At 37.4% G+C, this 14,726-nt stretch overlaps 2 pseudogenes; one reads left to right on the forward strand and one right to left on the reverse strand.

Moving 5' to 3' along the window:
* Nucleotides 1-1,344: 1,344 nt before the first annotated feature.
* LOC105725870 (proline-rich protein 13-like) lies at nucleotides 1,345-1,781 on the reverse strand (annotated as a pseudogene).
* A 4,490-nt stretch (nucleotides 1,782-6,271) lies between these two features.
* On the forward strand, nucleotides 6,272-6,671 carry LOC105725871 (small ribosomal subunit protein bS16m-like; annotated as a pseudogene).
* The last annotated feature ends 8,055 nt before the right edge of the window (nucleotides 6,672-14,726 follow it).

Genomic DNA, 14,726 nt, shown 5'->3' on the forward strand with positions numbered 1-14,726 from the left:
TGCACATGGAGTTGTTTATTTCACTATAGCTAAGTCCACTCTGATTGGTATCATCATGCATTTGAAAATGGTTGCCCCTATGCAATTAAATTTGGTGCCTTTCAATACTCTAAAATCTGACTAGTCAGAAAGCCAGTGAAATTAATCCAAGTAGCTAATTACAATAATCTATTCAGACATGCTAAAGAGTAAAATCTAGGTTTATCAAGGCACCACTAATACTGATGTTCAAATGTAAAATCAGAAAAAGGACAAAATGGCAAGTAAACCTTTCCTTTACTAGGTAGGTAGTACATTTTCCTTACTAAATGTGAAATATGTATTGAGGGGGTAAGTGTATCTAAGATTCTTCCAGAAGATATTAACAACAGCTGAAACATTTATATGCATATAGAGAAATCTATATGTTTCCACATTATAGTGTTTCCCTCTTATTTCCACTGTTACAGAGGAATTACTGTACTATTTTGGTTTTTATGTTTCTTTAACATGCTGACTTAAGTTGTTGCTTTAACATATTTTTAAACCATCTATTCCTACTACTAATCCACATGTGTTGCAAAAATGTTTGTATACAGAATGGGGTTCCAAAGAGAAACAGATTGTGACTTAACACCACACACATAGAGTTTTGTTACATTTCACATACAATTATATATAGTATAGATAATAAATCTGCATAGGCACATGTGTTCAATAAGTATGAATATTACCATACATATACTCTTCTATTTCATATGTTTTTTCCCAGAATAAATAACTTTATTTGGACTGAGAGCTGGAGAATAAGAATAGGACCTGAGACATCATATTGGGCTAAGAAGGAGAGAAGACGTTCCAAAATGGCAGTCAAAGCACATCGACGAAATGGACTCTACTTCCCAGCAAACTTGCAGTTAGTGCAACCAACAAAAAGCCTGCTGGGGAATGTATTTGCCACTAAATTCCCCAAGTATGCCAACATTACAAAAACGATAGAGGTTTTTCATCATATTTAAATTTCCTCAAACCTCCCCAATCACAAGTATTATAAGAGTAAGCAAAAAATGACATTTTGCACATCTCAAACTTGTCTTCAACATTTAGTTCATCATCTTCAAAAAATAGCTCCCCTGCTAAACTCGTTAGCTATATGATCTATCCAAGCAGCAAGAAGATGGCCATGCCATGGCAATCCTCTTTCCATTCTCCCTAGCCACTCAGGGCTGAGCAGCAGAGTGATGCTTAGGTGGGGTTAGAAGTGGGGGAGCACAGGGATTACTTTCTCACAGTACAACATGGCATCTGACGCTTGATGGGAGAGCAGAACTGGTGAGACTTGAGGGAAGGGTCCAGGGCCTATATTTAATCAGAGTCACTGCTGGAAGAGAAAGAGAAAAAGGAGGAGGAATGCTTGCCATGCGTGTGATGCTTGTGGTGTTTGTGCATCTTTTTATGAGCTTTCTTTGTTTTTTTCTGCATCTTTTTGTCCACTACCACTCCTGGTCTGGTCATACCAGGAGCCAAGGGATTCACAGGAGGCATTCTGGGGGCAGGTTTTGGGTATGGAAGAGTGTAGGGACCCCAGGGTTGGCATCCTGGATACCCTGGCTGTGGCACAGGATGAGGAAGCCTAGGGGGAAAGCTGGATTGCCCTGGGGAGCTACTCAGGAAGGAAGAAAGGGGCCTGGGGAAAAGGGTGGATTTATAGGTGATAGGAGGGCAGGATTGGAGCCTTCGGGGTACCCGATGTTGGGGGCATATGAATTTGGCCCCAGCTGCCCAGCATTGGGATTTCACATGCTTAGGTGTGTCCTCTAGCCCTGTCATGTTTCCACCACCACCTGGGCTTGATGTGTTCTCGTTATTTATTTTCCTTTCCATTACAAGACAAAAATTCAGAGAGAAAAAATTCTCCCTCAATTTACCACCTCAAAAAATGATCCATACATATAATTCTTGAAATAGTAATTGCTACTGTCTGCCTTCCTGCAATACACCAGATGAAAGGTTAAATTTAAAAAGCTTTTGTTACTGGCAAAGGGTCTTGAATATGAGTGGTCCAGGTTCTTGGTGTTTTGAATGAAGAATTGGATAAAATGCACAAACAAAGCAACAAAAGAATAAAACAACAAAAACAGATTTATTGCAATGAAAGTACACTCCACAGAGTGGAAGCCGGTTTGAGCAAGCATCTCAAGAGCACTGGTTACAGAATTTTCTGGGGTCTAAATACCCTCTAGAAGTTTCCCATTGGTTACTTGGTTTACACCCTATGTAAATAAGGTAATGATCTGTAACTAGTCTGATTGGTCATGGAAGGTGACCAATCAGAGGTTGAAGTGAAGTTACAAAGTTACACCCTATGCAGATGTCTAATTGGTTGCAAGAGGGGACCAAGTAGAGACTGAAGTGAAGTTACAAAGTCATACCCCTATACAAATGAAGACTAGGCCTGTGACCAGTCTGATTGGTCGTTGTATAGGAACAATCAGAGGTAGTTTTCATTTCTCATCTGGGATGCAGAAAGGAGTGGGCCGGGCAGATTCAAAGGAAATAGCCTTTGTTGTTTTGTTACTTGAGTGTAGGAAGTTGGGGTTTTCCTTTTGACTTATTTCTAGGAAAACAGTGTGGATTGGCCTTAGATTCCCTGCTTCCAGGCCCTATTCTCCTGCTTCACTTGACAGCTTGTCATTGATTGAAATGAGAAGGGAGAAGAACTGGTCAGCTAAGTTTCCTCAGCTTCAACAAAACTTCTTCTCATTATCTTGCTGTCCTTGCTATGTCATCTAAGTGAGGTGTATTGGGCTTTCAGTTGCCAGTAAACATTTAACTTCAAAGGAAAAAGTGTTCACTATGGAGTAGTATGGTGATATCAGTGATCCGATTGATATTTCACTGAATGAGTTTTTCAAACATTTTAAACCCCAACCAGTAATAAGAAACATATTTCCCATAACAACTCAGTACATTATATATATATATATATGTGTATATGTATATGTATGTATGTATAACTAAAACACATTTTCAACCAGTGTTAACTGTTATTACATGCAATGAATACTGATACTCTATTTCCCGATTTTCTTTTCTTTTTTCTTTTTTTGAGATGGAGTTGCTCTGTCAATCAGGCTGGAGTGCAGTGGTGTGATCTTGGCTTACTGCAACCTCCACCTCCCGGGTTCAAGTGATTCTCCTGCCTCAGCCTCCCAAGTAGCTGGGACTACAGGTGTGTGGCACCACGCCCAGCTAATTTTTATATTTTTAGTAGAGACAGGGTTTCACCATGTTGGCCAGGATGGTCTTGATCTCTTGACCTTGTGATCTATCTACCTTGGCCTCCCAAAGTGTTGGGATTACAGGCGTGAGCCCTGCGCCTGGCCCTTTCCCAATTTCATCTATGGAAATTTACCAGCCCAAGAGAAATAATCTCTGATACTGATGTTCGAGGCTGTCTCAAAGTTACCATCCCAAGTAATTTAAAGGAAGACCATCTCAGTTGCTTAAAGCCACATAACAAACAGAGATTTCAGCTTGAACACTAATTGGATTCTCAATTGTGACCTTGAACTCTATTTATAATTGCTATGGAAGTTACTCCATGACTTAAGAAAGTGGCCTGGTCGTCCATGACCCTTTTATGTCATCAACTTATTTTATTTATTCACAAAAGCCTGCATCCTGATCTACTTAGACTAGGTTATTTGACCAGATATTTCATTAATTTGGCCACTAAAATTCATGAAGCATCTTTTCCACCTAATTTTAAATATACTTGGCCAGGCATGGTGATTCATGCCTATAATCCCAGCACTTTGGGAGACCGAGGCAGGTGGATCACCTGAGGTCAGGAGTTTGAGACCAGCCTGGCCAACATGGTGAATCACCATCTCTACTAAAAATACAAAAATTAGCCAGGTGGTGGTGCATGCCTGTAGTCCTAGCTACTCTGGAGGCTGAGGTGGAAGGATTGCTTGAACCCAGGAGGCAGAGGTTACAGTGAGTAGAGATCATGCCACAGCACTCCAGCCTGGGTGACAGAGTGAGACTCCATCTCAAAAAAAAAAAGTTAAACTTGATGGACTTATACATCTTTTTAAATACTTCCCAAATCCATGGCTCAATGAGAGTAAAATGATATCCTAGTCTGATGTTTCTCATTCCTTTGAATATTTGCTTATAACGTCTAAGGTCATTCTATTGATCAGATTTGCTTATGAAAGCTCACCTCAAGTTTACATTAATATGATCATTTCAAAATATTTAAATTAATTCTCACTTTTCAAAATGTCTCCACTAAGGTGGGTACAGTGGCTCACGTCTGTAATCCCAGGATTTGGGGTGGTGGAAGTGGGTATAAGGCTTAAGCTCAGGCATTTGCGACGAGCCTGGGCAACGTGACAAAACCTTGTCTCTACAGAAAATACAAAAAAAAAAAAAAAAGAAAGAAAGAAAATTAGCCGGGCATGGTGAGTGATGTGTGCTATGGTCCCAGCTACTAGGAAGGCTAAGGTGGCAGGATCACTTGAGCCCAGGAAGTTGAGGCTATAGTAAGCCCAGATGTTGCCACTGCACTCCAGCCTGGGCAAGAGTGAGACCATGTCTCGAAAAAAAAGTATCTACTAAAGTGCATAAGTTGCAAAGCCGAGATAATTTATCTGAGGGATATTTCTAACCATGTTCAAGTTATACAGACATACTGCAGGGAACTGAACTTGAATAAGGAATAGGAACTCTCTAACTTCTTTCTGACAAGACTTGACATAAACCTCTATAACTAAGATAGTTAAGTAGCATTGAAAACTGATCGGTAAGTAAGGGGGAAAAAACAAATATTCCTTTGAATATTTGGTTATAACATCTAAGGTCATTCTATTGATCCAGATTTGCTTATGAAAACTTACCTCAAGTTTATATTAATATGATCATTTCAAAATATCTAAATTAATTCTCACCTAGATTAAATTTGTGAGGTCCACACAGGTTTGCAGCCTTGGACCAGAGTCAATATTATGGAGCATAGGTGTGTAGTAGGCTATACCATCTAGATTTGTGTAAGTACACTCTATGAAGTTCACACAATGATGAAATCACCTAACGATACATTTCTCAGAATGTATTCTCCTTGTTAAATGGCACATAAGTATTTGAAATTGTCTAAGTGATTAGGTCTTCATTGTTCTCATAAACAAAAAAAAATCAAGGGGTGTATAAATATGTGAGATGATGGATAGGTTAGTTAGCTTGTTTGAAGGAATCATCTCACAATATATACATCTATTGAAACATCACATTAATTCCATTAAATATATACAATGTTTATGTGTTAGCTATACCTCAAAAGCTTGGGAGAAAAAAAGTAAATATAATTATTGTGGACTTGGAGGAGGAGGCACTGGCCATTTGACTCTGGTGGTGTCTCTGAGCCTGAAACTTAAACCTCTGAGATTCTGAAGTCTCTAAGGTCACTGAAGCCAATTCTTTAAAAAATAGAAAAACTATAAACTGGATTTAGCTGCTGCTACAGGAAGGCAGTCTGAGAAGCATCACTGGGGTAATGCTCAAAGGAACTACCACAAGAAAGAAATTCCATAGAAAGCACACAGGGAACAAATAGGAAGAAGCAAATGCCTCCTTCTTATACCAAACTTGCAGTACCCCTTTATTGCTGCCTGTTAGCAAATCCTAATATGGAACCAGCTGACAAAGCAGAAACATGGTTTTCAGACACCCATTCAGCTGGGTTTGAAGTTGATTATTGACACAGTAGGTTTAATAGCAGGTTAAACTGAGCTAAAGAGAGAATTCATTAATTGGAAGACAAGACAGAAAAAAAATATATCTAAACTGAAGCTGTAGAGTGAAAGGAGAGATAATACACAGTATAAATTCAAAGATCTAACACATTTAACTGAAATCCCAGAAAGGAGAAAGAGAACAGGACTGAAGCAATATTTTAAGAAATAATGACTAAAAACTTTCCAAAATTGACAAAGGACATTAAGACACAGATTCAAAAAGTGCTACAAACCTAAGCCTGGTAAACATTAAGAAAAACACACCTATGAACATCGTAGTGAAATGGAAAATCAACGACAAAGAAAAAAGTCTGAGGGGCAAGTAGACTATCTGCTTCTGGAGCCAAGGCTTTCCAGCTTGGGTAGCCAGGTGGTATGGCCCAGTGTCCACCTGCAGCTGTTTTTTGTGTCAGTCCTCTGCCCTGCCAAGGTCATAGAGCTGATTTGTGTTGGTAACGAGATGCTCTGAGGAGCCACATGCCAGTTCTATCATGGTCCACCTCACTACTCTCCTCTACAACGTCTACCATGGGGGCCACTTAACCATTTGCTTTGCCCTGGACAGCTGCATCAACAGGCCATTTTACAGCATTGTGGCTGCTCACAGCAAGTGTCCCAAGGATGGCCCTTTGGTAGAGCAGCTGGACTTCTAAGATCCATTTCCCAACAGTTATGGAGAAAATCACATTGCCCTCAAACTGGACAGGATGCAGCATTGGATTGGCTGTGCAATCCACCTCTCTTAAGCCTATGGAAATTCTTCTGAGTCTTGCTGGCTTTTTCCCTCTGCAGCCTATGATGATCACAAATGCTGAGAGACTGTAAAGGAAACAGGCATGTGAAGTCTTCTTAGCTTCTCAGAAAACAGATGCAGTGGCTACAGAAACATAAGTGAGCTGACTGCAGTGGGCACAGCTGTGGGAACAAGGTCATGGTCCCCTTAAAACACTGTGCAGAGATCTTAGTTTTATTAGACTTGGAGGCTAATACATGGAGTAACCTGAGTCACCCTTTTCTTCTGGCCTGGCCTGCACAGGGCCCATGGAAAGATTTGTTCTTGTGTGACATTGAGCTGAGTCTATGTACTAATTCGGTTTTTCAGACTTTGTCTTGGGAAAGACAGTGGCTATGGGAGGATTGCACTTTTGAGTTGGGCTATGGGTCTCTTGGACAACTTTGCAATCTACTGGCTTCCAAGGCTTCCTGCTTCAAAGCCCCCAGCCAGACTGCTCATGGCTCATTCCAAATCTGCATTTGCCTCCCACAAGTTCAAAAAACAGTTGCCTTTCTAACTGATTTTGTACTTGGAGATTTATATTGTCTTGCTTACCACATATTTGCAAATATACAAAGGTAGATTTGTTATGAAAATTGCTCTTGAGCTGGAATAACCTACCTTTTAAGAATGAGAAATGTCTGTGCTTAAGGGAGTTCAGGATGAATCAAGATTGAACCATTCAAATGTGGCTGCAGTTTCTGCATGTATGATAGGTAGGATCCTTCTGAGAATACTAGAATAGGGAATTATGACACCAAGCCAATTCAACTGTAAACCTTATTCTTGTACTTATTTTTCTTGCTGGTAACTTTATGGAGCAGGTTAAGAAAGCTGTTTTATGTTAGGATAAACTGTACACTAATTTTCAAAAAAGAAAACAATTTTCGAAGCAACCCAAGAGGGAAAATAAAGATTTGGTTTCTGTTTTCTTTGTGTCCTTAGAATTAATAGGGGATTCCCATTTGAGTAATTATCACTTCTCCTCAGTTGCCTGTGCCTAAAATGTCCATGATATCTCTCTTTATCTCATTTATATATCCAATTTATCAAAGTCTTTTTCTCTTTGGCTCTAAAATATATCTCCAGCATATATTTTTTCTATTGTCACCACAACCACCAACTCTTATATACCATCATCTCTATTTTGTATCAGTGTGATAGTTCCCAAGTGGTTTTGTCTGCTTTTATTCTACGTCCTCCAATCCATTCTTCATATCACACCAGAGAAATCCTTCTTAAATGTTAATATGATCTTGTCACCTTCCTAATGAATACCTATCAGTAGTCTCCAAATGCTTTTAGGACAAAAATCAAAATCTTTACCATGTTCTACTAATTCAATCTGATACCTACCTGCCTCAACAGGTTCAGCTTGCTCTACTCTTGTCAGCTCTCTACATTCCAGACCTTCTTTGAGAAACACAAATGTAAAGTGCATCTTCCCATTTCAGAACCTTTATACAGAGAGACCAGATAGCATAGCAGTTAAGAAGAGTATGAGTCCTGAACTCATACTGGAGTCAGAGTATGAGTCTGGATTTGTACCCATTACCTACAAGTTGTAAGTTGTTTAACTCCTCAATGCCTCTGTTACTTCATCTGTTAACTGCACATTTTTGAAAATACCTACTTTGTGAGTTATTGTGCAAATTAAAAAATATATACAATTATTCTTGTTTTGTTGTGTTTCACTTTATTGCATGCATTAGTCTGTTTTCATACTGCAATAAAAAAAAAATACCTGAGACTGGGCAATTTATAAAGGAAAGAAGTTTAATTGACTCATGGTTCCACTTAGCTGGGGAGGCCTCAGGAAACTTACAATCATGACAGAAGGGGAAACAAACATGTCATTTTTCACAAGGTGGCAGGAGAGAGGAGTGCAAGAGAAGGGGGAAGAGCCCCTTATAAAACCATCAGATCGCATGAGAACTCACTATTTTGAGAAGACCATGGGGTAAACTGCCCCCACGATTCAATTACCTCCACCTTGGTCTCTCCCTTGACACATGGGGATTATGGGAATTATGGGGAATACAATTCAAGATGAGAATTTGGATGGGGACCCAACTAAACTATATAATCGCACTTAGCAGATATGGCATTTTTTACAGATTGAATGTTTGTGTCAACTTTGCTTTGAGCAACTCTATTGGTGCCATTTTTTTCCAATAGCATGTGCTCCCTTTAGGTCTCTGTGCCACATTTTCATAATTCTCACAACAGTTCAAACTTTTGGTTATTTTTATATCTGTTGTGGTGGTCTGTAATGAGTGATCCTTGCTATTACTATTGTAATTGTTTTAGGGCAACACAAACTGCTCACATATAACATGGCAAATTTAATCAACAAATGTTGTGTGTGTTCTGACTGCTCCACAGACCAGCTGTTCCTTCATCTCTTTCCCTCTCTTGGATCTCCCTATTTCCTGAAACACAACATTAAAATTAGGCCAATTAATTACACTACAATGGCCTCGAAATGTTTAACTGAAAGAGTCACACAGCTCTCACTTTAAATCAAATGCTATGAATGATTAGGTTTGGTAAGGAAGCTTATGTCGAAAGCTGAGATAGGCTGAAAGCTAGGTTTCTTGTGCCAAACAGCCAGTTTGTGAATGCAAAAGAATAGTTCTTGAAGAAAATTAAAAGTGTTACTTTAGTGAACATATGAATAATAAGAAAGTGAAACAGCTTGAATAATCATAGGGAAAAAGTTTTAGTGGTCTGGATAGAAGATCAAATCAACCACAACATTCCCTTAAGTCAAAGCCTAATCCAGAGTGAGGCCCTAATTCTCTTTAAGTCTATGAAGGCTGAGAGATGTGAACAAGTTGTAGAAGAAACATGTGAAGATAGCAGAGCTTGGTTCTTAAAGTTTGCGAAGCTTCATAACATAAAAGTGCAGGGTGAAACATCAAGTGCTGTTGGAGAAGCTGCAGCAAGCCATCCAGAAGATCCAGCTAAGATCATTAATGAAGGCAGTTACCCAAGACAACAGATTTTCAATGTAGACAAAACAGTTTTATATTGGAAGAAGATGCCATCTAAGACTCTCATAGCTAGAGAAAAGTTGATGCCTGGCTTCAAAGCTTCAAACGATAGCCTCTCTTGTGAAAGGCTAATACAGCTGATGACTTTAAGTTGAAGCCAGTGCTCATTCAGCGTTCTGAAAATCCTACAGTCTTTCAGAGTGTTGCTAAATCTACTCTGCCTGTGCTCTATAAATGGAACAACAAAGCCTGGATAATGGTACATCTGTTTACAGCATGGTTTACTGGATATTTTTAGCACTCTGTTTAGACCTAATGCTCAGAGAAGTCCTTTCAAAATATTACTACTCATTGACAAAGCATGTGGTCACCCAGGAGCTCCGATGGAGATGTACAAGGAGACTGATTTATTTTCATACCTGCTACCCAACATCTATTTCCAGGAGGAATTTTGACTTTCAAGTCTTATTATTTAAAAAATATGTTTTGTAAGGTTAGAGCCACCATAGATGGTAATTCGTCTGATGGATCTGGGCAAAGTAAATTGAATAACTTCTGGAAAGGATCCACCATTTTAGATGCCATTAAGAATATCTGTGAAGTTTTTAGAAGGGATATTTTACCTGTGTTTTGGAGAATGTACATGTGTTAATTTGGTGAAGGACATTAAAGATGGAGTGGCAAACAGTCCAGAGAGAGGAAAGAGAATAATGATAAGGAATTGCATTGATTGAGCACTTACTATGTACCAAGAACTGTGCTAACTACCATATGGCACATATGACACATTTTATTTTATTTTTAAATTATTTATTTATTTATTTTTAAGATGGAGTCATGCTTTGTTGCCCAGGATGGAGAGCAGTGGCATGATCTTGGCTCACTGCACAATCTACCTCCTGAGTTCAAGAGATTCTCCTGCCTCCAACTCCTGACCTCAGGTGAAACATCTGCCTTGGCCTCCCAGAGTGCTGGGATTACAGGCGTCAGCCACTGTGCCTTGCCTGTCTACTAATTTCTGATACATTGGTTCTAAAGTTCATCAAATGATAGATAAGAATATACAGACTTTTTCTTAAGTAACTAATTCAAAGGGATTTGCTTTAACCAATATTAAAATATACTTACTAAGCTCCAAAGACTTAAATGATATTATGTCAACTAGAATCTACAGATAAGTGGCTTGAATGGGACAGCCATAAATTATATATTTCATGTATGGATGCAAAAATTTAATATGTAACAAAAAAAGATCAGAAGACTGTAGGAGAAGGTAAGTTATTTAACAAATTATACTGGAAAAATTGGCTATTTGTGAAAAATCTTAATATGGATTCTCAGCATGATAATGAATTCCAGTATACCAGGGTTAAATGTAAAACATAATCAAACCACAAGAAATCCAGATTATATGCTCATTTAAATATATAAATAGCACATATACTGAAATTGAAACACTATGAATATTTGATGTGCAAATATTCTAATCACTCTTCTTAAAGTCAAAACAAAATACTTTCAAAAGAGTATATGTAAATAAATAATCAACTTGTCTTACAGTACATGAAAGCAATGGAAAAAATGAAGGTAGCAAAGGCCAATGAATTTCCCTGAATAAAAATTTAAACTGTTACACATTTAAAAAATATATAAATAATAGTGAAATTGGAAACATTTATAAAAATTAATTTGATTAGAATTTAATGCATTCAATATATAAAGAGGATGCAGGAAGTGATAAAACATACTTTTATACCCCAGCAGAAAAGTAGGTAAAGAAAACGAATAGATAATTCTTAGAAGGAATTAAAAGAACCAAACTATAATAATCAAAGGAATAGTGAAATACCAGTCTCTAAATATCAAATTTTCAAGATTTATAAAAGTAATGATACCCATCGTTGCTGAGGAGGTAGTGAAGCGAATACTCTCATAGGCTAGTAGTAAGGTTTTATAATAATTCAATCTTTTTAGAAAGTAATAAGTTAATATGCATTAAGAGTGGAAAGAGTCTAAGGTAGAGTGAGTTAGAAAAAACAGAAAAGGAGCTGAGAGAGCCTTTTGCCTATAGGCCATTTTGAAAATTCTCTTCGAGAATACTAATTAAGGTAATAACAAATTACATATATAATTAAAATATATAAATTAAATATGAATGACTGAGAATAAAACTGCATATATATTATAGTTGACAATTTATTAATATGCACAAAATATACAAAAGTAATACACCAAAATATTAGCAGTAGTTAGCCCTTGGTGATATGATTAAGAGTAATTTACTTTTCCATTCTTTATATTTCTTTGTATTTCCAACTTTTTTGCCATGCTTCTGTAACCAGGAAAATTACATCATAAAATAGCAAAAGCAAAGTCACGTTAAAATAAACCTAATCATTGCTCACTTGTGACAGTCTGGCATGCATCATGTTTGTCTTATTCATCTCGTGGGTGTTATTTATATAGAAAAGGATTGAATTTATGCCTATGCCTTGAAAAGCATCAAGCATACAATAAGGCATTCATGTATATTAAATAATTATTTAAAGTGAGAGATTATAACCAGCAGACGAGAGCCTGAATTTATTGATTCAAAAGCAGAAAGAATTATGAGGTTTTAAGTGTCTTTCAATTCTGTAGAAATGTTTATTGTAGTATGGTGAATCTCTCAATTGCATTCATGTGTTACATAACTTTTCAGTCATGATAGACCACATGTATCAAGGTGGGACCATAAGATTATAATGGAGCTAAAAAATTTCTATCACCTAGTGACTTCGTAGCCATGGTTAGGTTGTGGTGCCATGCATTATTCATGTTTGTGGTGATGCTGGTGTAAACAAACCTACTGCACTGCCAGTCATATAAAAGTATAGCATACGCAATTATGTATAATACATAATACTTGATAAAGATAATAAAGGACCACCGTACTGGCTTATGTATTTACTACACTATGCTTTTAATCATTATTTTAGAGTGCACTCCTACATATTGAAAAAGAAAAGTTAACTGTAAAACAGCCTCAGGCAGGTCCTCCAGGAGATATTCCAGAAGGAGGCATTGTTAAAGGAGATGCACAGAAGATGACAGATGCATGTTTCTGATCCTGAAGACCTTCCAGTGGGACAAGATTGGAGGTGGAAGACAATGATTTTGCTGATTCTGACTATGTGGGCCCAGGTTAATGTGTGCACTTATGTTTTTGCTAAAAACAACTTATGTTGTTTTTAGCAAAAAAGTTTTAAAAATTAAAAATTGAAAAAAGCTTATAAAATTAGAATATAAAGAAATATAATATTTTTATATAGGTGAAAAATGTGCTTATGTTTTGAGCTAAGTGCTAGTACAAAAAAGTCAAAAAGTTTGAAACAATTAAAATTCATAAAGTAAAAGTTACAGTAAGCCAAGGTTAATTTATTATTGCAGAAAGAAATATATATTTTATAAATTTAGTATAGCCTAAATGTACAGTGTTTATAAAGTCATGGACACAGGGAGGGGAGCACTATACACAGGGGTCTGTTGCGGGGGAGTGGGGGGACAGCGGGGGGGGGGAGTTGGGGAGGGGTAGCATGGGGAGAAATGCCAGATATGGGTGAGGGGGAGGGAGGCAGCAAATCACACTGCCATGAATGCACCTATGCAACAACTTTGCATGTTTTTCACATGTACCCCAAAACCTAAAATGCAATAAAAAAAAAAAAATTCTTACTCTCAAAAGAAAAAAAAAAAAAAAGTCTGCAGTAGTGTACAGTAATGTGCTAGGCCTTCACCTTCATTCACCACTCATTAACTGACTCAACCGAAGCAACTTCCAGTCCAGAAAGCTCCATTCATGGTAAGTGGCCTATACAGGTATACTTTTTAAAATCTTTTATACTGTATTTTTATTGTCACAGGATGAGATAGGAGGTCAGCACAAGACACAGGTCACAAAGGCCCTGCTGATAAAATAGGGTGCAGTAAAGAAGCTGGCCAAAGCCTACCAAAACCAAGATGGCAATGAAAGTGACCTCTGCTCGTCTTCACTGCTCATTATATGCTAATTAAAATGTATGAGCATGCTAAAAGACACTCCCACCAGCCCCATGAGAGTTTACAAACGCCATGGCAATGTCCAGAAGTTACCCTATACAGTCTAAAAAGGGGAGGAACCCTCAGTTTCTGGAAATTCCCACCCCATTCCCAGAAAACTGATGAATAATCCACCCCTTGTTTAGCATATAATCAAGAATATAAGTACACTCAGTAGAGCAGCCCATGCCGCTGCTCTGTCTATGGAGTAGTCATTCATTTACTCCTTTGCTTTCCTAATAAATTTGCTTTCACTTTATGGATTTGCCCCAAATTCTGTATTGAGTGAGATACAAGAACCCTCTCTTGGGGTCTGAATCGGGACCCCTTTCCAGTAATAGTGAATTCCCCTAATTTCTTGTGTTTTTATTTGTGATACAGTTTTATTAGTAATACAATTATTTTTCTTACATTTAATATATCATGTTTATACTTAAAAAATGAATATGCATTAAATGAGGACACAAAACAAATCCATTAAATGTGTATTTTTCAATTCTCTAATAGTTTCTTCTTGAAAATGCAAGCTAATTAGATCCAATTCTGTAGAGGGTAATTAATACTTAGCAAAACATAACGAGTTGTACATTTTTGTTTTCTATATGTTTGTTTTTCATAGACCTTCAATCCTTACCTCTTCCTATCCTGTGAATTTTTTCAGTTTCTCTTCTAACTCCTAAAGATTGTTGCACTATTTTTGGCCTGTATTTTTAATAATAAAGCTAAGAAGAAAACAAGCAAAAAAAGTCACCTAAGTTATTGGTAATATTTAACAGTCCTATTTCTATTGCTGTATTGTTTATTGTGTGATGTTTACTCTGCTTTTTCCTATTGTCCAAACACGCTTAGAATAAAAAGACTTGTGTAAAACTACTGTCTTATAACCTAATATTGATACAACATATAAGAAAAGGAAAAGAAGAATGTTAATAATGATGCCATAAAGAATATTAAGAAAGAAAGGGCTCTCCCTATCAGGCCCCTTAAATAAAATCTCTCATCTGACTGATGGCAGCAGGAGGCAGAACAACTCTAAGCGGACAGGGATGGGTCCCTGGTGAAACCTCACCTTCAAACCAGACAGTTTAATGCCTGAAA

Source organism: Aotus nancymaae, unplaced genomic scaffold, assembly GCF_030222135.1.
Source record: "Aotus nancymaae isolate 86718 unplaced genomic scaffold, 86718_ANA_hifiasm-v0.15.2.pri h1tg000036l, whole genome shotgun sequence".
NCBI classification, from domain to species: Eukaryota; Metazoa; Chordata; class Mammalia; order Primates; family Aotidae; genus Aotus; species Aotus nancymaae.